This window comes from Trichomycterus rosablanca, chromosome 2 (genome assembly GCF_030014385.1).
Source record: "Trichomycterus rosablanca isolate fTriRos1 chromosome 2, fTriRos1.hap1, whole genome shotgun sequence".
Classification (NCBI taxonomy): domain Eukaryota; kingdom Metazoa; phylum Chordata; class Actinopteri; order Siluriformes; family Trichomycteridae; genus Trichomycterus; species Trichomycterus rosablanca.
The window spans coordinates 7,346,239-7,370,418 of record NC_085989.1 but is presented as its reverse complement, the minus strand read 5'-3'; the positions used below and the strand labels follow the sequence as shown (position 1 = coordinate 7,370,418).

At 38.7% G+C, this 24,180-nt stretch overlaps 1 protein-coding gene and 1 long non-coding RNA gene across 3 annotated transcripts in view; both read right to left on the bottom strand.

Moving 5' to 3' along the window:
- Positions 1-521, bottom strand: part of phactr4a (phosphatase and actin regulator 4a) — a 67,272-nt gene extending 66,751 nt beyond the window's left edge. The window contains exon 1 of one of the 2 annotated variants that reach the window (XM_063010545.1): positions 264-521. The gene's annotated coding sequence lies outside the window, so the exon portion shown is untranslated. The remainder of the gene's footprint in view (positions 1-263) is intronic. The other variant, XM_063010553.1, reaches the window with a different exon arrangement.
- A 7,386-nt stretch (positions 522-7,907) lies between these two features.
- Positions 7,908-9,023, bottom strand: LOC134304398 (uncharacterized). Its single transcript, XR_010007850.1, has 3 exons — positions 8,673-9,023; positions 8,045-8,578; positions 7,908-7,922 (listed from the first exon to the last, which is right to left on the bottom strand). It is a non-coding gene; the product is annotated as an uncharacterized LOC134304398 (long non-coding RNA).
- Between the last annotated feature and the right edge of the window lie 15,157 nt (positions 9,024-24,180).

Sequence of the window (24,180 nt, the reverse complement as noted above, 5' to 3'; positions counted from 1 at the left end):
CAGTTTTAGCTCGACTACATTCTGCTGTTTTGCGGTTTTGCTAACTTGTAAACAACACACTCTGTTTACTCTGGCGAGTTCCTGTTAGCCAGACAGGCTAGCTAGGTTCGCTAACAGCGCTACCCTGTATCAGTAACAGGTTGCTGTTACTTACCTAGCAATGTTTCCAGCTTTCTTTACAGCTCGAACCTTATTTATTAAGTACAAATAAATAAAATAAAGTGCAGTACTTAAAACTAGAGAAGTGCAGTGCTGTGAGTTACCTGTTACAGAATGGAGTCGGGACGCGCCTCCATACACTGAACACACGGACTTAGTTTAGCTGACGACAGACAGGTCGAAGCTTTAACTGCGTATTAAACCACAACGGCTTTATTTACCGCATAATTCGGTTTAAGAAACTCCTCAAAGTTTAGAACAAATGAACAACACGTCGTAAACTGCTGAGCGGTCGTTACACAGCCAGGCAGATATGAATTACATTTACTGCCTGATCAACCAATCGCTTACCTTGGCAGTTGGTCTTGTACAGTGTGTACTGAGATTCTCATTGTAACTCATGGGTTGCCAAATTCGACCGTAAATACCCCCGGTTAATGCGTGCAGTTGTATGGAACGGTAGTAGGGAATTAAATAGACTCTGTTTGGCAACCCAAGTGCCTCGCAGGTACATAAGCAAATACTTACGTTTGAAAACATTTAAATAAATTAGGGATTTATTACTTTAAACGTCATTACAGAGCTAGGTTTTGCTTCAAATTAAGTCTTTATTAGTTAAAAAAAAAAACACAAAAATTAAAAATTGATATAGTAGTTTAAAAGTGCAGATATTTTGTCAATATCTCAATGGCACAGTTATTCACCCCTCCATAATAATACTAATTTTAAACTTACCAAAATTAACCAAAATTGTTTATTGTAGGTTATAAGGAGAAAATGATGTTCCACCAGGTACTGTACTGAGACAGGGAGTTAAATTAAAGTGCACATCGATATTTCTCAAAAAAGCTTAGTTGTTTTTCATTTAAACTCAAAATTATGACAACATATGTTATCAAAATTGTTTGTACGTGTCAATAAATATTCTTTCTCTGTTTATCAAGATTCTTGCTGTTTATCTCCATTTAATTCTAACATATCACCATAATACCTTTTAGGAGTATTGAGTCTGAGTCTGAGTCTCTTGCTGTCTTTAAAAAACGATTAAAAACCCACCTTTTTACTAAACACTTAGGCTGACTTGTACTTATTTACTAACATTTTGTTCCATTCTTTTCCATTTAAAAAAAAAAAAAAAAAAAAAAAAAAAAAGGCACTTTGGTTCTAACAGGTTTTAGCAGATTTGTGTTCTTTGACTGTTGTTTTCCTAAACTTGAGAAATGAAATGTTCACTATAGAAGCACTTCTGTAAGTCGCTCTGGATAAGAGCATCTGCTAAATGCTGAAAATGTAAATGTAAATGTAGGATGGGGGGGGGGGGGGGGGGGGGTTAAAAAGTTCTGATTGCAACTGTACCATACAATTTGTGAACAAATGTAAGTGGACGCCACTCATGATTATTGACTTTGGGTGTTTTAGCCAAATCCATTACTTGTGGGCACATGAAATCAATAATATATTATGATAATTATGTTATTTTCGTGTTGTGGCAGCAGTTTAGGAAAGCTCATTTTCTTGCAGCATCACTCATGATTTAATTATTTTTGTATAAAGGAACTTCAATGGCCTGCACAACACATTTGGGATGAATTGAAACATCGTGAGGCAGGACTTCTTGTCCAGCATCATATTAATGCCCATCATTTTGGAATGGAATGAGGCCTTTTGTCAGGTGTCAACATACTTTTGGCCTCCAACCCTATTTTCATTTAAAAGGGATCCTCATAGGACCCCCATTAGCCAGATGTTTTGGGTGATGGACTCTTAGCACTGCCATGAAACTAATATGGTAATGGCATGGTGGTGTGTTGTACTGGTGCAGCAGTGTTGTTAGGATTTTTATATACTGCCTGAAGTAAACATATAAAGGTGGTTGAATGCCTGTCTTCCTTTACTGTACATATATTATAAGGAAGACAGACATTCGACCACCTTTATATGTTTATCTTAAGCAGTATATAAAAATCCTAACAACACTGCTGCGCCAATACAGCACACCACCATGTCATTACCATATTAGTTTCATTGCAGTGCTAAGAATGGTCCATCAACATCTGGGGGTCCTATGGGGATCCCTTTAAAATGAAAATAGGGTTGGGGGCATGGTAGCACAAGTAAGTAGATTGACTATGATACATTTTCTTTTATGTCTGGAAGTGTGGTAATGTCTAGATTAATAGTGATAAAGTTAAAATATAATTTCATAAATAATATAAATGAATATATAAATAAATGTAAACAAATTTAATTAAAGAACACTGTATGGCAAAATATGTGGAGAATTGTCTCACACATTACTAAAAGATGTATAAAATCCAATAAAATCAATAATATTCAATAATAAGCTTTGTGACAAAAGTTTCTTGTTCCGGCAGCAAGGTTCATAAACACACGTCGTTTGACAAGTTTGGTGTGAAGAAACTTATTTGAACTGCACATAACTCTGTCCTTAACCTTACCGAACACTTTTGAGATTAACTGTGAATGTGAATGATGAACACTAGAATGTGAAAAGCCTTCCCAGAATATTGGAGACTATTATAGTTGCAAAAAGGTTCCAACTTTTTTTTAATGCCCGTGTTTTTTTTTTGAGTGAGAAGTCCAACAAGCTTATGATTAGGTGTCCACATACTTTTGAACACATAGTGTATTTTAAAATTCTAAAATCCATTCTAAAAAGTGGGATCATGTGGAGGTGTATTAAGTACAGAACAGTTACGACATATTATAATGATTTTAGTTCACTTAGTGTAGACTTTGGTATCACAAATTGTACCTTTGTGGGTCATTCTATAATTTGGGGTACATTTCACATCACCAAAAAAGTACAAAAACAATGTTCTCTCTCAATAAAACAATCAGTGGTTCAAGTTAATATATTCTTTAGTGTAACATATCCACTATTTGCAAAGCTTAAACATAATTTTTTTTAATTTTTATTTTAAAGGGACAGTAGATGTAGACTACTAGGTAACTTAGTTGACAGGTAACATAGTTGACAATTTCCCTATTTTGACCCATAACTTCAGTGGTAGACCTTGCCTGGCTGACCACATGTCATTTCTTGAACAGAATAATGTCTAATTTGAACATACGTTTGAATTAAAATTATAAAAAAAAATTTAACCATAACAATGTATGTAACATAGTTGACGATCAATTAATATACTCATTGACAATGTTCTATTATAGATAAAATATATAAAAAAATAAGAGGACATTCACCACAGTTTGTTCAATATGCCCTCCACAGAGAAAAATTATATCATGTAATGCTGGTCACATAGTTTTAGAACAAACCATTTTTGAGTTGCTGAGTGGAGTTCTGTTAGTAACATAGTTGACAGAACTTTTGCGGACATTAATAAATAAAGATATTTAAATTATTTAAAAGAGAAACTCAATTTAAAAAATATTATTTTTCTTTGGTATTTAAACTTTTAAAATAAATAAAAAAATAGATGTTGTTGCCCTTAATGATTTTATTCATTATTTTAAAACCAAGGCACCCTCAACTTAAAAAACAGACACAGCAAAAACTGTTCATTTAGGAACATCATGACAAATTTCAAGCTAAATGAAGCATAGGATGCACATCATGTCTTTGTGATATTACAACATGTTTTCCATTAATAGGTAAAATATGACATTTTTAAAGAAAATAGTTAGAATAAATATAATTATTATCATTGGACATGGAATGTACCCCAAATTATAGAATGACTCTTGTATGTATTTAGTATACTTTTTTCACTAGGACATGTTGTTTTATATTAGCAAGACTTTTAACAATAGTATAAAGTGGAATCAACAGCTGACACCAGTCCTGTTTGAGTAGAATTTGAGTAGAAGTGCAAGACTGCCTGTTTACAGCAGCACTAACCAAACTCAACCTTAGGTCATGTCTTCCATCTAGTGGTTTACTTCTGGAAACAGTATCTACACTTGGTTTAGTCAATATGGCTAAGTCGACTGGTTCATTCAATTGAATAATTCGTTAAACATTTCGAACTTTTATTTAACTTAAAAGATGCAAAGATTTTTAATTTTTACACTGTCTACTGTATTTTTGATGCCAGCATAACACTGTACCAGCATGTGTACCGCTGTGTTACTTTTTCTATTATTTACACTTTGTAATAGTTTGGAAATTGAGAATACTAATTGTTGTAGTATTGCTATTAGAATTTGTGTCTGAAATTTCTCTCCATGATACATCATACGTCTTTAATAGAAGACAGAATTGGGCTGCAGACAGGTCAGTCAAGCACACACACTCTGTTATATAAACAGCTGTCTACAAGCTATGTTGTTGTAGCTTGAGCAGAATGACTAAAATTGCAATATATGCCTCCACGTTACTGGTACCTTTTCACATTTTCAAGTCACCCATACAGTGGGCTCTGATGAAGATGTTGGCTTAAGCACCTTTCACTGAAAACAGTTTGGACAGTCTTTGACAGTAAGAACTTTATGTCTGTCTAATCAGACCAGATTTTTTTTTCTCATGTTGGCCTTTACCATTTAGCAAAATTCAAGTGGGCTGTCATTAACCTTTTACTCAACAGTGGTCACTTCTACTCTGGTTCTCCCATCACTGCACACTACCTCTGGGGTTCTTTTAGGGTGACTATTGGATTCTTCCTGATATCAATTCAAACGTGGCTTTATTGACATGACAAAATATGGACATTCGTATTGCCAAAGTGTAATTACAGTATTGTCAGATAACTCTGACCAAGGCCCTCTGGCCTGGATACCCATGGATGGCCAGCTCTATGAAGGTTATATTTTCTTGCCCTGATCTATGCCTTCCCACAGTTTAATTACATTGATGGTTCCCTGGACTTTATAGCTTGGTTTATATCCTGTCAATATAATGTGAATTGTGGGCCATTATGGCCTCAGGTATGTCTTTCCAAACTATGTCCAATCAATTTAATTTGCAACAAGGGGACTCCAATTCGCTTCTAGACATACCTCAAGCATATGGGTGATTATGTGTAGATTGATAAAAAAAAAAAAGACAAGTAAATCAATTAAATGTTACTTTTACAACACAGTAAAGAGCGCAACAAGTCAAGGGATCTAAATCCGGCCTAATTCCACTGCAGGCTAAACAATATCAGTTGTGGTACACGTTTATAACATAAAAAACTAACAAAGCTTTTTAATTTACCTGCTTATACTTTTAACTAAATTTACATTTTAAAGAATTTTAAATCCAGAGAGATGCATATTTATTAGAGCTTTTATTTTTTAAGTATTCATCAATTTTTTAAGTTCAGCTCATTACTCTGAGTGCTTTTTTATTATTGTAAATGCATTTTTTTCCCCATCAGATTTGAGATACAATTTTGGATGGTAAATGTTTGAAGGTAAAGAGTTTTAGAGGGTAAAATGCTAAGCTGTTTCACTAAGCAGACACAAAAGGGGCATGAGTTCCCCAACTATCAATTCAAACTGAGAGCCCAAGATTTTAATGATTGTACTGGCCTGTCCATGGTTATTCAGTTTAAAAGAGAATAAAATCTATAACTATGGTAACTTTACCATTTTACCATGAGGTTGTTGGACATATGTTGGGTTGCCTTATATTTTGTTGCACTCTGTTGCGAAGGCTTCTGTAGGAATGTGTGCCCATTTAGTAGAAAAGCATTTGTCATTATAGGAACTGATGTTGGATCCTGTAGCCTGTTTAATGATATTTAAGTCAGGGCTCAGGGCAGGATACTCTACACCAAACCTATTTAACTATGGTCAACTCAATCTAGATCCGACTAGGTGGCTGTCATGGGTATGATCACCACCAGGGGGCGCAGACGGACTATAATACATACATGTAATTTACACCAGCACTATTTTATGTTGGACTTAGTTTGTACTATTTCCTGAAGGTATAGTGTGATATATGTATACAATAGCCTGGTGTATTTATTACTAAAGACAGTACAAATGTATAGTAACATAAGCCATTATTTTATTATTATTATTAATAATAATAATTTTAAATAGTTACTGTGTCTGAATATTTTATTCAGTCCTGGGCACAGTCAGATTGGACCAGAAAATTATATATATATACCACCCCCTACTTTCTACATTCACTGTTTATTTTATCAGCTCCACTTACCATATAGAAGCACTTTGTAGTTCTACAATTACTGACTGCAGTCCATCTGTTTCTTTGCATGCTTTTTAACCCCCCTTTCATGCTGTTCTTCAATGGTAAGGACCCCCACTGGACCACCACAGAGCAGGTATTATTTGGGTGACTGATCATTCTCAGCACTGCAGTGACACTGACATGATGGTGGTGTGTTAGTGTGTGTTTTGCTGGTATGAGTGGATAAGACAGCAGTGCTGCTGGAGTTTTTAAACACCTCACTGTCACTGCTGGACTGAGAATAGTCCACCAACCAAAATTATCCAGCCAACAGCGCCCTGTAGGAGGCGTCCTGTGACCACTGATTAAGGTCTAGAAGATGACCAACTCGAACAGCAGCAATAGATGAGCGATCGTCTCTGACTTTCTGTCTACAAGGTGGACCAACTAGGTAGGAGTATCTAATAGAGTGGACAGTGAGTGGACACGGTATTTAAAAACTCATACCGGCACACCACACACTAACACACCACCACCATGTCAGTGTCACTGACAATAATACCTGCTGTGTGGTGGTCCTGTGGGGGTCCTGGCCATTGAAGAACAGGGTGAAAGCAGGTTAAAACAGTACGTAGAAAAATAGATGGACTACAGTCAGTATTTGTAGAACTACAAAGTGCTTCTATATGGTGGTAAGTGGAGCTGATAAAATGGACAGTGTGTCAGAGTTCCTGTTTTAACTTTTAAAACAGAGTTAAAGTAACTAAGGGAGTACAAACTTTGGCTAAACTTGGATAGTGGTAGCCTAGTGGGTAGAGCTTCAGGCTATCAACTGGAAGATTGGTGGTTCAAATCCAGGCTCTGCTATGCAACCACTGTTGGGTTCTATCTAAATATAACACTGCTCCGAGTTATATTTTACTATTTCAGTAGTGTTCATTTAACTTCCTAAATTATTTTTCTAATAATACAAAGAATTAATTCCAATACACCAAATAATTTTCAAAAATATCATTTATTTTTCCTGGTGGTGGCGGTTGAAGATGCAAAAGCAACAACAGGTCATTTGTTGGTCATAGGCTGAAGACAAAGTCACAATCAAATAATGGAAAATTCATCAAATTTAATACTTTTACAGAGAGGTGTTAAGTTTTGAAATGTCTATCTATTGGTCATATTTCCCTTAAATTAGATAAACAAAACAGAGAATAAACAAACTAAATCTTAAACTCTACAATAATTAATGCATGAATGAATGCAAAAGACTGCAATTATTAGATTAGATTCAACTTGATTGTCATTGTGCGGAGTACAAGTACAGAGCCAACAAAATGCAGTAGCATCTAACCAGAAGATAGAGATTATTTACATATAATACAGTTAAAGTGCAGTAGTGTCCAGATAAGTAACAATGAAGAGACATATATTAAGAACAGTAAACAGACAATGATTGTACAGTGTATAAACTAGTCTATAATTACAAAGTTATGAAAGGTGAAAATTATAGCAAATGCATTAAAACACGCATAACACACATGTCGACTCAAGATCACTTCCTGGTGAACTTTCTGCTGACTGCAACACGTGACACAGCTCTGGTGTTGAAGTGAGCCTCTTGGCCTCTTTTATGATATTTGGCTTGAAGAACGCATTCCACCTAGTCATCAAAACAGAAGAGTCTTGATCAGCCTTTAATAAAGAATTAATTTTTAACTACTAGTTGTACTACTACATTAAAAGCTTAATTTCAACCCAGTATAATTATCATTCCAAACTTACCAATCCTTTTGTATCCAGAAATCTTGGAAAGGTGGAAAGGATATCAGCACTTCTGCCTGGATCATTAACAAATTTCTGGCGGTGTTAGGGTTAGTTAATAACCCACCAAAGACTAGGGGGGAACCCAAAGGCGAGTGCACAAACAACAAAACCCAGAAGTGATAATACGATATTTTATTTAAACAAATAATAAATAAACGACAAAAAACAAACAACCAAAAAGATAACAGAAAACGAGAGGGGAGCGGCAGGAGCGGTACTGGAAGCGCCGGGGAACTGCAGGGCGGACTGATGACCAGGAGTGATGAACCGGAATGCAGGATGACCAGGAATGGCAGGAGAACCAGGAATGGCAGGAACGCAGGAGAACCAAGAACGGCAGGAATGCAGGATGACCAGGAACGGCGGAACGGCAGGAAAACCAGGAACGGCAGGAACACAGGAGAACCAGGAACGGCAGGAACATAGGAGAACCAGGAACGGCAGGAACACAGGAAACCAGGAACGGCAGGAACGCAGGAACGGGGGGAAGGTCTAGGACGCGATGAAAAACAAAATACGTTAAAGAGGAGAAGGTACAAGAAGAGGACTCACGGTTTAAGGACACAACGAACGGCCGTCTGTGTACCGTATGGCAAGCAGACAATCTGGCGACGAGTGAGAGAAAAGCCGGCGTTTAAATGCAGGAGTTGATGAGATGAGGAATGAGGCGCAGGTGTGTGTGGGGTCCGCCCTCCAGCGATCTATTGGCTGGAACCGCAGCAACCTCCGAAAACAGTACCGCTCCAGGCCGCTAGGGGGAGAAGGGAGCAAAACGGGAAAACAAACGCAAACCACCACCAAGAACAAAAGCGATCGGGGAAACTAAAGAAAACGGAGAAAAACAAAATACAAACCGGAATAAAAACAAAACGCTGGGAAACCCTGAAAATAAAAGGTAAGTGCTGGCGGATCCTAACAGGCGGTGCTAAAAAATCTCCCTCATCAGCTTCTCAGATTCTCATTTAATCTAAAAAGAGATTAAACATCTCATTTAAATGTATGCAATTGTCATGCAGTTATTTGGCACAAATAAAACGAATATGGAACACACATACCCATGATTATCAATCATATGAGCCACCAATATGTTAACCATTTGCCCAGAATAATTATTGAAAAAAAGAACACAAAACAACCACAGTACACAGTTTCCCAGCAGGCAGGGAGAAAACAAGTCATTTCGCTTGCTAACCTAGCTGACTAGACGGCAAATAAACAAAAAAAAAATCACACAGGACCAAAAGCAGCTGATGTAACTTAAGTGGCGGCAATCAGCTGAAGTCAATTTGTGCAGTGTACTTACAACAGAAACTTTCTCTCTCACTCTCACTCTCTCATCCTTCAGTACACCTGTGTTTTAGACTGACAATATCATCATCAACAGTGGCGGCTGCTGGTCTTTCAAAGAGGGGAAGCTCATTGTCGGCTTACATCATAAAATTTGTCAATTTATTTATATATAAATGTATAAATTCTCCCCTTTGTTAGTTTTCAAGAAAATGGCAAGAAATGGGTTGCAGTTTGTCTTCTGACTTCACTCGCAAAATCCGCGATGGTACTGAAGCTCCCAGCGACAGCTGTCAATCAAAACGGGATTCAGCTTTTCGACTGATCCTCCAATCATCTTGCAGAAGCTCAGCGTCCAGACCCGCCCACAGCCCCATTCACCCCCAGAGACGCTCAGCGTCCGTGGGCGGGACAAAATCGTGGCATTTATCCAATGACCGGCGAGTTTCGAAGTCCCGCCCATGCAGCCCCATAGAAGCAAAGAGACGCTCAGCGTCTGCGGGTAAATGCATTGACGCTCCGGGAACGTATGAGTGAAGTTAACAAAATCGAGTCGATTTGTGATAAGTAGCTGATTCTGAACGAACTCGTCTTCGAGTAACACTCCAGTTTTTGCTGTGTAGGAGATGGTTTTAATGTTATGGCTGATCAGTATATACAGTATATATACATTGTACTTTGCCTAAATAATTATTTATTTGAATATTTATACATTCTTTTCTGTTTCACTTTATGTTATTCAACTTCCTATCCTGGTCAGGGTCACGGCAAGTCCAGGTTCACCATAATACTTTAGCTACAAGGCAGTAATACCCTGGACAGGGCACCAATCCATCACAGTACTACAGTAAAACAGCACTGCTATAATATAAGCATGGATAATACACTGCAAGGAATGTGAAACCTTTATTACAGAATTATTCCTTTTTTGTGCAATCTCCTCTTGAGTTTACCCTACAGGTTTACCAATGTTTTAGTAATTGATAAAAGAATATATATGTAATTCTGCAGGCTTTACACATATTTCATGTTTTGTTTAACCTGTTGGTTTTCTGTTGGTGAACCCTTCCTTTTGTTCTATTACTACACAAAGATGGTATTGTTAGATGTTTATAACAAATCTTTGACCTCATTTGTTATGTAGTGACATTTTATATCTTTATTGTGGCTCATCAAGTAGTATCAAGTAATGTATTTAATACTGTACACTTATCAAATTTTATGGCTGCAAAATACAAACAAATAGAGTCATTAAACATTTTATAGTGATAAGATTTATATAACTGTGTAAAAACACATTATCTGTTGTGGCTATGCAGGATAAGATTTTAAACCAGAACTTTAGAACAAGAAACTCATGGAAATCTGGAATAAATTTAATTCGACTACAGGTTGGATTAAAAAAATAATATGAGATTGGACTAATTCACTGTACTGTGAATAGTAGTACGGTGGCTCAGTGGGAGGCACTGTCGGCTCACAGCAAGAAGGTCCTGGGTTCGATTCCCATGCGGGGCGGTCCGGGTTCTTTCTGTGCGGACTTTGCATGTTCTCCCCATCTCGTGGGTTTCCTCCGGGAGCTCCGGTTTCCTCCCACAGTCCAAAAACATGCAGTTAAGTTAATTGAAGACACTGAATTGCTCTATAGGTGAATGTGTGTTTGTGTGTGTGTGTGTGTGTGTGTGTGTGTGTGTCTGCCCTGCGATGGACTGGCGCCCCGTTCAGGGTGTTCCTGTGTGCCTTGCGCCCATTGAAAAGCTGGGGTAGGCTCCAGCACCCACGACCCTGATTGGATAAGCGGTTGAGACAGTGAGTGAGTGAGGGAAACTGAAAATAAAGTAAAATGTTTATTATTTATTGACAGTGTGTATAATGCAGAAATCCAGATAGTTCCAAGAGGCTTTTGTGTTAAACTCTTAGGTAAGCTATTTCATTTACATACCTCTTTTCTGAAAAAGTTGGGACATTTTGTAATATGCAGAAAATAGATCAATCTGTGATTTGTTAACTCTTGAATCTTTATTTAACTGTCAAAAGTAGAAAGAAAAGATTTCCTACGTAAATCTTTTGTAAATAAAATCATATCTAGGATTCGATGCCTGCAACACACAAAAAAAGTTGGGATAAAGGCAAAAAAAGAAAGGAAAGTTTAATAAATATATATAAGTAACAGCGTTTTACAATAAGCAGGTGAATTGCTAACAAGAATAAAATGTTGGTGACCACGGACTGTTATACAGCTGAAGTCTCATATCAAGCAAGAATGGACAAAAAATTAGTGTCCTCAGTTCCCATTCAAACTGTGGGATGTTGTAGCCTAGTGGTTAAGGTACTGGACTAGTAATCAGAAGGTCGCTGGTTCAAGCCCCATCACTGCTCCCAGGTTGCTGCTGTTAGGCCCTTGAGCAAGGCCTTAAACCCTCGATTGCTTAGACTGTATACTGTCACAGTACTGTAAATCACTTTGGATAAAGGCGTCTGCAGATTCACAGCGGGGACAGTGAGTGAGAGAGAAGAAGGAAGTTATTCTTTCGTGAAATTACACCTACAAAATACAACACTATTGAAATAAAGAAGAAAATAATAGAAAAATATGAGAGTTATTGTTATTTCTGGTAGATACATTTTATAAGAAAAAGAAGGAAATGTATTATGGTGTATAGTACAGCACACGTACTGTACTGAAATGTGATGTGTGTTGTATGTACAGTACAGTACTACTGTGAATTGTTGGTTATTATTGTTTATTACAGGAATGTCTATTCTATAATTTAAGATTGAAGGGAAAATATACTTGTATTTATAACAAAAAAGACCATTTAAGACATTAGAAAGGTTAGGTATTGGGGGGGTCTGGCACGGATTAATTCTGTTTACATTATTTCTTATGGTAAAAATAGGTTTAACTAACAAACATTTTGACTTAAGAACAGCCCTTCAACCAATTAAATTCGTAAGTAAAGGGTCCACTGTACCGAATTAAAAAAAAATAATAATAAAAAATAATACTAGAAGCATTTTCCCTTGATGTCTAAGACCTCTGTAGTTCACTGTAATTAAAACCCACATTTATCCTTAAATGTATTTTAGTAACATGCTCGTTTGGTTGCATTGATTTGGTCTTATCAAGTTATAAAACACTTCCAGTAACTTGGTAGTTTCACTTATAAGAAACAAAAGTTTAACTAGAAGGTATTAAATCATACGTGGATAATTTTGGACTGAAGGATATGCTGGTGTATTGTTGCAGATGCATTCCAGACTTATCAGAGGACTGTTTAAAAAACAACACATTCCTGCGTCTCTGAAAAGTAGGGGCTGTTCAGAGAAGCGCAGCACCGTTGTCATAACTGGATACAAACATATTTAAGCTACTAGGAATCGCAGACAACCATCAACACTTCCTCTTTTTGAGGGAGAAATGTTTATATATGCACTGAAATTCCTTCAGATTCCTTGAATTGATTAATTCATTTCAGTAATTTACTCAAGATCCTCTGTTTATCGTTGCATCATTGCTCCTCAGTCTTTCCTGGATGCTGCTTTTGTACCAAACAATGATTACAATCACCTGTTGACATCACCTGTTTGGAATCACATCGTTATTTCATTTTCACCTCATTACTAGCCCTAAATTGCCCCCGTCCCACCTTTTTTTGGAATGTGTTGCAGGCCTGAAATGCAGGAATGGATATACACTGATCAGCCATAACATTAAAACCACCTCCTTGTTTCTACACATATTGTCCATTTTATCAGCTCCACTTACCATGTAGAAGCACTTTGTAGTTCTACAATTACTGACTGTAGTCCATCTATTTCTCTGCATGCTTTGTTAGCCCCGTTTCATGCTGTACTTCAATGGTCAGGACTCTCCCAGGAGCACTACAGAGCAGGTATTATTTAGGTGGTGGATCATTCTCAGTACTGCAGTGACACTGACATGGTGGTGGTGTGTTAGTGTGTGTTGTGCTGGTATGAGTGGATAAAACACAGCAGCTCTGATGGAGTTTTTAAACACCTCACTGTCACTGCTGGACTGAGAATAGTCCACCAACCCAAAATTTCCAGCCAACAGCACCCTGTGGGCAGCGTCCTGTGACCACTGATGACGGTCTAGAAGATGACCAACTCAAACAGCAGCAATAGATGAGCGATCGTCTCTGACTTTACATCTACAAGGTGAAACAACCAGGTAGGAGTGTCTAATAGAGTGGACAGTGAGTGGACACGGAATTTAAAAACTCCAGCAGCGCTGCTGGGTCTGATCTACTCATACCAGCACAACACACACTAACACACCACCACCATGTCAGTGTCACTGCAGGGCTGAGAAGATCCACCACCCAAATAATACCTGCTCTGTGGTGGTCCTGTGGGGGTTTTGACAATTGAAGAACAGGGTGAAAGGGGGCTAACAAAGCATGCAGAGAAACAGATGGACTACAGTCAGTAATTGTAGAACTTCAAAGTGAACTTCTATATGGTAAGTGGAGCTGATACAATGGACAGTGAGTGTAGAAACAAGGAGGTGGTTTTAATGTTATGGCTGATCAGTGTATAAATGAAATGAAGTTGACCAGACAAAATATGGAATAAAAGTCAATGTAAGTTTATTAATCGTGGTTGTACATCCATTTAAAATAGATGTGCAAAAACTCAAGGGGCCTGAATACTTTCTGAAACCACTCTGTCATGATGCTGTGAATAGCACCTTAAGTAACAGCACCATAACAGTTCATGACAGTATAAATCCAACTATATTTATTCAGGAATGATTACACCATGAGTTTGGTTTATTTATGACAACACAGTAAAACCCACAATGCAGCGATTATTTTCCCACTCACACTGATAAGCAGAGTTTACAACCCACAGGAAAAATGAACAGCGATGTTTAAATTTAAGACTAGGAGGGAAGCTATGGCTTTGAAGTGTGGGTTGTAGATACAGCTAAAACAATGAGTCTGTCATCGGAAACAGTAAACCAGTCTGTCTTACCACAATTTCCCCAGATAACCCCAGATAACCTTGAGTACAAAAATAGTGGGATGAAACAACATCATCTTGTAGAAGCTTAACAATAGAAGTTACTGTTCCTCAGAAAGTACCTGCCGTAATGCTGTGCTAAAAACATGTAATGTTTTGACAGAAACAGATATTATTAGCTGATTTTACATCAACAGAAATATTCAATACAAAATAATATCAAAAATGCCTTAATGTGTTTGGTCATATAAAAGAGAAAAGAAATACAGTGGTACCTTAAAACTCAACGTCAATTGGTTCTGTGAGTGGCATTGAGTTTTAAAGACCTTAAGTTTTAAGGTATATTTTCCCATAAGGATGCAGGGAAACCTGTTCTGTGGAACTGTATATATTTTAGGCTAATGTAAAATAATGGGGTTGTTTTTGACACTTATACACTGAAATAACACAGATATAATATAAAAACACTGAAATACAATTAAAAACAGTTAAAATCAATAAATAATACAATAAAACCTGCACTTTACCTTTACTTCTTTATTGTTTCCTTATGCTTCTTGAATAGTGGAGAGAACTTATAAGCAGCAATAATTAAGTGAGTTAATTTTAGTGTTTCTATGTCTTTCTTTTAATACATTAAGTCACATTAAGCTTTTTTTTTTTTTAATTAGCATTTTACACTCTCGGAAAAGCTGTTTCTTATAATTTCTCAGAACCCCGAGCTGTAACACAAGTTTAAAAGTGAAACAGTGAGGAAAATCCAGTTAAACACAGATACATATGGAGCTTTCAGAGTGAATTTGACACACAAATTGTTATTACACACAAATGCAGATTCGTCTCACCGCTCAAGCCGAGCACTGAGCAAAGCAGCAGTCGCACACACGTTGAGTTAAGGGGACAAATTTCTCGATGAAGGGCGTTGAGTTTTAAAGATTTGGAGTTTAGGCGACGTTGAGTTACAAACAAGGTACCACTGTATATATAATTTTTATTTCATTTTTTACCACTGCTTTATCTTTATTAGAGTCATGGGGGTCCAATTCATCCAGACTTAGCCAATCATATCTGTATATAGGCGTCTGGGGATTTGAACCTTGGATTCCTGGCCACCTGAGCGCCCCAACAAATTACATATTACATATTATTATTTTTTACATTGACAAGTATTTTCTTCACATAAGACAAGTATTTCATGTCATATTTTGATTTAGTTTAGAATTCATATCTCTGGCTAACACAGCGGTGATGTAGTGGGTAGCACTGTCAAACCATGGCAACCAAGGGTGATGATTCAGGTGACAAGAGGCAAAACAGCATTGCCGGTCTGAGCGTAGGGTAACTGTGATACTTTGCTGCTTTAAGGCCTAGGAGATTTCCCATAACTGTAAAACATTAATTCTGCTCTTTACCTGAAAATCCTAAAAGAAAATGTTCAGTCATCAGTCCATGATCAGAAGCTCAAGTCCAAGTGGGTTAAACATCAAGACAATCATCTGAAGCACAAGAACTCAAGACATCTTTGTCCATTATGCTTAGAAGGAACCAAAACTAAGATTTGGGGTGGCTAAATTAACAGACACTAGAATCTAAAGGGTCACAGTGGCTTGGCAGTGGTGAAGCTTAAATTAGTGATCCTCCTGATTTCTAGTCCAGTACCTTAACTTTTGAGCTACCACTGTCCCAATTTAAAAGCAGTTTTGCAAAAGGTGAGTAAAAATTCTTCCAAAGTGTTTTTCAGCTAATGTTTTTGTCCCGGCCCATCTTCTAAGATGACGAATTTAGAAGTAGCTTGAGAAAACATGTCAATCTCTTAGACTTGCCTTGTCTCTAGCCTTCTTACACATTACACTTCGGTTTGAAGCCCTTTGGCTGCTGTATCTGTGTGAGGTTTAAAAGAATGACACATGAATAGAGATTAGTGTGATTACTGCAGAACATGCATACCTGTGGCAGTGGAAAGTTGGTGTGCATTTGGGATCTGCCCCTAGGATTACACCAGAGTCTCAGACGGTGATACACCCTAGAGAACAAGAATCTGTAATATGTTCATTCTCTTCAACCTTTTTTAAACTGACAAAGAAGAGATTTATAATGTTTTTACTGATGAATTTCATTGTATTTTGTAAATATAAACAAATTTGATGATGGCGACACATCTAAAAAAGTTGTTTACCACCTATTAACTAAACTGAGGACACCAAATGCAATTAATTGCAAATTGATTTTTTGCCCTGGGTGGCACGTGGCTCTATGGGTAGCACTGTCGCCTCACAGCAAGAAGGTCCTGGGTTTGATTCCCAGGTGGAGTGGGTTGGTGTTTGTGTGGGTTTCCTTTGGTTTTCTCCAACAGTCCACAGACATAACCGTCAGGTTAATGTCCTGTGATGGACTAATGACCTGTCCAGGGTGTTTCCCACCTTGCACTCAGTGAATATGACCCACACCAGACCAGATCGCCTCAACCTTCTTACACTTACGCCTCTCGCTCTGCTGTAACACAGAGCAGGTATTATTTAGGTGATGTATCATTCTCAGCACTGCAGTGACACTGACATGGTGGTGGTGTGTTAGTGTGTGTTGTGCTGGTATGAGTGGATCAGACACAGCAGCGCTGATGGAGTTTTTAAATACCGTGTCCACTCACTGTCCACTCTATTAGACACTCCTACGTAGTTGGTCCACCTTGTAGATGTAAAGTCAGAGCTGTTTGAGTTGGTCATCTTTGAGATCTTCATCAGTGGTCACAGGACACTGCCCACAGGATACTGTTGACTGGATATATTTTTGGATTATGGATATATACAGTATGTATATATAGACAGTGAGGTGTTTAAAAACTGATCCACTCATACCAGCACAACACACACTAACACACCACCACCATGTCAGTGTCACTGCAGTGCTGAGAGTGACCCACCACCCAAATAATACCTGCTCTGTGGTGGTCCTGTGAGAGTCCTGACCATTGAAGAACAGCATGAAAGGGGGCTAACAACGCATGCAGAGAAACAGATGGACTACAGTCAGTAATGGTAGAACTACAAAGTGCTTCTTTATGGTAAGTGGAGCTGATAAAATGGACAGTGAGTGTAGAAACAAGGAGGTGGTTTTAATGTTATGGCTGATATATATACTGTATATATATATATATATATATATATATATATATATATATATATATATATATATATATATATATATATATATATATATATATATATATATATATATATATATATATATATATATATATATATATATATATATATATATATATACAGTATATATATCAGCCATAACATTAAAACCACCTCCTTGTTTCTACACTCATATATATATATATATAGATAGATAGATAGATAGATAGATAGATAGATAGATAGATAGATAGATAGATAGATAGATAGATAGATAGATAGATAGATAGATAGATAGATAGATAGATATTCTTGCAATGCTTCCGCAGTCATTGAGGTGCAAACCTGTTCCCGTTTTATCATTAGTTATAACAAAACAGACTTTTTGGTCCATTGACCTTTAGACATTTCTATGGGATGATATCACGAATTCCTCAGCTGCCACCTCACTCAGGTCTGAGACGGATCCTCTATGGATCATAATGATTCAACAAACGCTTCGGTGAGGTTGTGACCCCGAGCGCAGACGGTTTTAATTGGCAGAGCTTATGTGACAGACGTAAGCCGTTGCGACATGCCCTCAACCGACTGACAGACAGGTGAATAAAGCCTTGCAACAGCTGAACTCGTGACACATACATACGTTCACACCAGGCTGGGTCCCCCTGTGATAGAGAAATGACAAGCAGTTGGCTTATGTCCTCACAATAGCAAAAATGCAAGTGTAATTAAGCCATATTAAGCTTCAAAGCAACATAGTCATGCCTAATGAGATTTTTCTGCAGTGACTCAAGTCATTAGCTATGACATTTGCAAGATGCAAATGGAATATTGTGGATTATATTGTTCCACTTTTTCTCACATGTAAGCCTAATTCTGATGACGTAATGTACCAGCTCACATACCAATCCAAGGAGCAACTGGCAAACTGGCCATTGTAGACTAAAATGCTCTAATATTAGACTGGTAAGCGCATTTGGCTTTCACAGCCAGTGTGGGTGATGGGGTAGATTCCAAGTCAGAACAAGCTCACCTCAATAGTGCATGACCTCATGAGTCAACCAACCTCACCTTATTTTCTCTCTGTATTTTCGCCCACTGCTAAATACCACAGTGACAGAGTTGCGTTCATATCCTTTCAGTGTGTTCTGGGTTTGAATCCCAAGGCTTCCTTTGCATCATGGAAAATGATAAAGAAATGTTTGTGATTCTGTGTTAAACAATGGAAAACTGATCCAAATTTAGGGGCTGATGTCTGGAGATGTCTGGAGAGTGTCACTTTGTTAAGACTGGCGCTCCTGACCTTGTAGACTGTAGCTGTAGCTTAGGAAATATCTGTAAACAAACCATAACTAGTTATTGCAGCCATTAACAATAAGTACAATAAGACACAGGAAGATTTTTTAAATTATTGAGGTAAAAGTACACACACAGTAAACACAAGGCATGATTAGATATACACCAACCAGTTATAACATTATGAACACTGACAGGTGAAGTGAATAACACTTATGATTATCTCTTCATCACGGCACCTGTTAGTGGTTGGGATATATTAGGCAGCAAGTGAACAATTTATCCTCAAAGCTGATGTTAGAAGCAGGAAAAATGAACAAGCGTGAAGATTTGAGTGAGTTTGACAAGGGTCACATTGTGATGGCTAGACGACTGGGTCAGAGCATCTCCAAAACTGCAGCTCCTGTGGGGTGTTCCCGGTGTGCAGTGGTCAGTATCTATCAATAGTGGTCCAAGGAAGGAACAGTGGTAAACCGGCGACAGGGTCATGGGCGGCCAAGACTCATTGATGCACATGGGGAGCGAAGGCTGGCACATGTGGGCCGATCCAACAGACGAGCTACTGTAGCTCAACTTGCTGAAGAAGTTAATGCTGGTTCTGATAGAAAGGTGGCAGAATACACAGTGCATCACAGTTGCTGGGCTGTTTTGGCAGCAAAAGGGGGACCAACACAATATTAGGAAGGTGGTCATAATGTTATGCCTCATCAATGTAAGTTCAATGTCTTATTAGAATCCTCTCTACTTAGGCAGCTACCTAGGTAGGCAATAGGCAGCAAGGCAGCTCACTAGCTTTTCAGACAGACCCAACGTGATGTGAAGAAGATAGAAGATTTGAGTTCAGCACGGGTTTGTTGATGTCACTGATTTGGTAGAGGTGCTTCTTGCCACGTAGTGTGTACTGAGCTGTGGCTCAGCTATGCAGTCAGATGAGGGATCTGATGAGGAGATCGAACACAGATTACATGGCTGATTAAATGACATCAATGTGTAATTCTGTTAGTAAGGACAGCACGGCAGGTTCTCAATGCTGTGTTATGATGTCATAACACTGTAAACCTACAAACACAGGAAAATTACCTGCAACAACCGCTTTATTCTGGACAGGGTCGGAGCAGGTCTGGTTCCACTGGTTAACACTGGCTGTAAGGCAGGAATACCCAGGACAGGGGGACTTCAGCCACCCCCTCTCAGACATAACTAAGCATGTCTGTGTAGACAGTCCTGATGATATTTGAACATGTTCCTCAGCAATGGTGGGCTAGCATAATAGACTACGGTGCCACCCAAGTGCTTATCTGCTAATGTCTTTTCTTATTTGCTTTTTCACATTCCCAGCAATAACAAACATTACATGTTAATGGAAAATGACTTATGCCTGGCAAATATTAACATTAGTTAATTACGGACATTCCCATACATGTGTGATTAGTGTGTTTAAGTCTAGTAGTACAATGTTAGTGTTGACTAAGTACACTTACTGGAAATATTCCTTTGTCCAAAAAAATATTATTATTCATTCGTCATCGTCTGTTTTCCCATTATCCACCCAGATAAATGGTTGGTCAAATTCACTTGGCTAATGGTAGGAAACACCCTGGACAGGTCACCAGTCCATCACAGAGCAAACACACTATTATTATTATTAATATTATTATTACAAAACTAAGTTCCTTTATAAATCTAAAGCTACTTTAGCTAAGATTTCTGAAAATAATATACAACCCCAAATCAGAAAAAGTTGGGACAGTATGGAAAATGCAAATAATAAAAATGCAGTGTTTCTTACATTTACTTTGAGTTTAATTTGATTGCAGACAGGATGGACCTGAGATATTTCATGTTGTAATCATGGTTTGGTACAAAAGCAGCATCCAGGAAAGGCTGAGTCTTTGATGAGCAAAGATGATCAGAGGATCTCCAGTTTGTCAACAAATGCGTAAGAAAATTATTCAAATGTACTTCAAAGAAAGATTGGAAGGGATTTGCATATTTCTCCCTCTACTGTGCATAATATCATTAAACCAAATTTGAAATTGGGAGGAATTTCAGTGCGTAAAGGCCAAGAGCACAAGCTTAAGCTAAACGCCCGTGACTTTGGCAAACCTTTGTCAAGCACTACAATACAAAGTAACATGCACAAATGCCACTTAAAACTTTACTGTGCAAAAAAGAAGCCTTACGTTAACCATCGCTCATCTATTGCTGCTGTTTGAGTTGGTCGTCTTCTAGACCATCATCAGTGGTCACAGGACGCTGCCCACAGGGTGCTGTTGGCTGGATATATTTTTGGTTGGTGGACTATTCTCAGTCCAGCAGTGACAGTGAGGTGTTTAAAAACTCCATCAGCATTGCTGTGTCTGATCCGCTCATACCAGCACAACACACACTAACACACCACACCACCACCATGTCATTGTCACTGCAGTGCTGGGAATGATCCACCACCCAAATAATACCTACTCTGTGGTGGTCCTGACCATTGAAGAACAGGGTGAAAGGAGGTTAAAAAAAGTATGTAGAGAAATAAATGGACTACAGTCAGTAATTGTAGAACTACAAAGTGCTTCTATATGGTAAGTGAAGCCGATAAAATGGACAGTGAGTGTAGAAACAAGGAGGTGGTTTTAATATTATGGTTGACTGGTGTATATAAGCTAATCCTACTGTTAAAAAAAAAGTGTATGAAGACCTTTTTAATTTGAAGTGTGGAAAGACTTGGTATTTAGCTGCTTTTTGTGCTAGCCACAAAGTGGTAATAATCAAAAAGGCTTGGCTTGTGAACAACGTTCCAATTTATCCCAAACCTACCAAACTTATTGAACCATTTCCTCTCGGGCGTTCATTGGCGCACATGGGTCTTCTTCAAAATGTTGCCACAAAGTTGATTATTATACCTGTTAGCAATACGTGTGACTGAAACAAGGTGTCCGAAAACTTTTGGTGATATAGGGTATCTTAAGGTCTTGTTAGACTTGTATAACGATAAAGATCAGTGACCATAGGTGTTTATTTCCTTATAAATGTGTTACGGCACTACAAGAAAAGATGTGTGAGATATCAAAACACATAAAAGCTCTTTTATTATACAATATCTATAGAATCTTTTTTATTTTTTATCAGTTAGTCGTTTCCTTACTATATTTATGGTTTCCTTTGCTGAGCATGGAAAACCCCGAGCCATTTTAGTTACGAGAAGTGTGTAATCTTAAGATCAGAATGTGTGCTGGTGACCATTTCAGGAACTACATACTGTATATGTGGTCCTGAAGCTAAGAGACTTACAGTAAATTAGTTTTGGTTTGACGCTTAAAAATACCCTAAATGTAATGTCATGGTGGGTTTCTAGTCCAGTTTGGGGAATTTTATATGACGTACTTAAAGCAGCCTGGCTACAAGAGTCAAGCCGTGGTCAAGATTACTCAGATATTGTGTTAAAGTTTGTACGATCTGTCGATATAAATATAAACGATCAGTTTTACAGATGGCCGGCACGGTGGCTCAGTATGTAGCAGAGATGTTCACAAGTCACAGAATACGAGTCTGAGTCGAGTCACGAGTCTTTAGGGTAGAGTCCGAGTCAAGTCATGAGTCTTTAGGCTAGAGTCCGAGTCAAGTCACGAGTCTTTAGTCTAGAGTCCAAGTCGAGTCACGAGTCTTTAGGCTAGAGTCCGAGTCAAGTCATGAGCCTTTAGGCTAGAGTCTGAGTCGAGTCACAAGTCTTTAGGCTAGAGTCCGAGTCGAGTCACGAGTCTTTAGGCTAGAGTCCTAGTCAAGTCACGAGTCTTTAGGCTAGAGTCCAAGTCGAGTCACGAGTCTTTAGGCTAGAGTCTGAGTCAAGTCATGAGTCTTTAGGCTAGAGTTCGAGTCAAGTCACGAGTCTTTAGGCTAAAGTCCGAGTCGAGTCACGAGTCTTTAGGCTAAAGTCCGAGTCGAGTCACGAGTCTTCAGGCTAGAGTCCGAGTCAAGTCATGAGTCTTTAGGCTAGAGTCTGAGTCAAGTCACGAGTCTTTAGGCTAGAGTCTGAGTCAAGTCACGAGTCTTTAGGCTAGAGTCCGAGTCGAGTCACGAGTCTTTAGGATAGAGTCCGAGTCGAGTCACGAGTCTTCAGGCTAGAGTCCGAGTCGAGTCACGAGTCTTCAGGCTAGAGTCCGAGTCCAGTCACGAGTCTTTAGGCTAGAGTCTGAGTCAAGTCACGAGTCTTTAGGCTAGAGTCTGAGTCAAGTCACGAGTCTTTAGGCTAGAGTTTGAGTCAAGTCACGAGTCTTTAGGCTAGAGTCCGAGTCTTCAGACAAGTGTCTGAGTCAAGTCACGAGTCTTTAGGCTAGAGTCTGAGTCAAGTCACTAGTCTTTAGGCTAGAGTCCGAGTCGAGTCACGAGTCTTTAGGCTAGAGTCCAAGTCAAATAATGAGTCTTTAGGCTAGAGTCCGAGTCAAGTCATAAGTCTTTAGGCTAGAGTCCGAGTCGAGTCACAAGTGTTTAGGCTAGAGTCCGAGTCGAATCACGAGTCTTTAGGCTAGAGTCCGAGTCAAGTCACGAGTCTTTAGGCTAGAGTCCTAGTCAAGTCACAAGTCTTTAGGCTAGAGTCTGAGTCAAGTCACGAGTCTTTAGGCAAGAGTCCGAGTCAAGTCATGAGTCTTTAGGCTAGAGTACGAGTCGAGTCACAAGTCTTTAGGCTAGAGTCCGAGTCGAGTCACCAGTCTTTAGGCAAGAGTCCGAGTCGAGTCACGAGTCTTTAGGCTAGAGTCCGATTCGAGTCACAAGTCTTTAGGCTAGAGTCCTAGTCAAGTCACAAGTCTTCAGGCTAGAGTCCGAGTCGAGTCACGAGTCTTTAGGCTAGAGTCCTAGTCAAGTCACGAGTCTTTAGGCTAGAGTCCGAGTAAAGTCACGAGTCTTTAGGCTAGAGTCTGAGTCAAGTCACGAGTCTTTAGGCTAGAGTCCGAGTCGAGTCACAAGTCTTCAGGCTAGAGTCCGAGTCCAGTCACGAGTCTTTAGGCTAGAGTCTGAGTCAAGTCACGAGTCTTTAGGCTAGAGTTTGAGTCAAGTCACGAGTCTTTAGGCTAGAGTCCGAGTCTTCAGACAAGTGTCTGAGTCAAGTCACGAGTCTTTAGGCTAGAGTCTGAGTCAAGTCACTAGTCTTTAGGCTAGAGTCCGAGTCGAGTCACGAGTCTTTAGGCTAGAGTCCAAGTCAAGTAATGAGTCTTTAGGCTAGAGTCCGAGTCAAGTCATAAGTCTTTAGGCTAGAGTCTGAGTCAAGTCACAAGTCTTTAGGCTAGAGTCCTAGTCAAGTCACAAGTCTTTAGGCTAGAGTCTGAGTCAAGTCACGAGTCTTTAGGCAAGAGTCCGAGTCAAGTAATGAGTCTTTAGGCTAGAGTCCGAGTC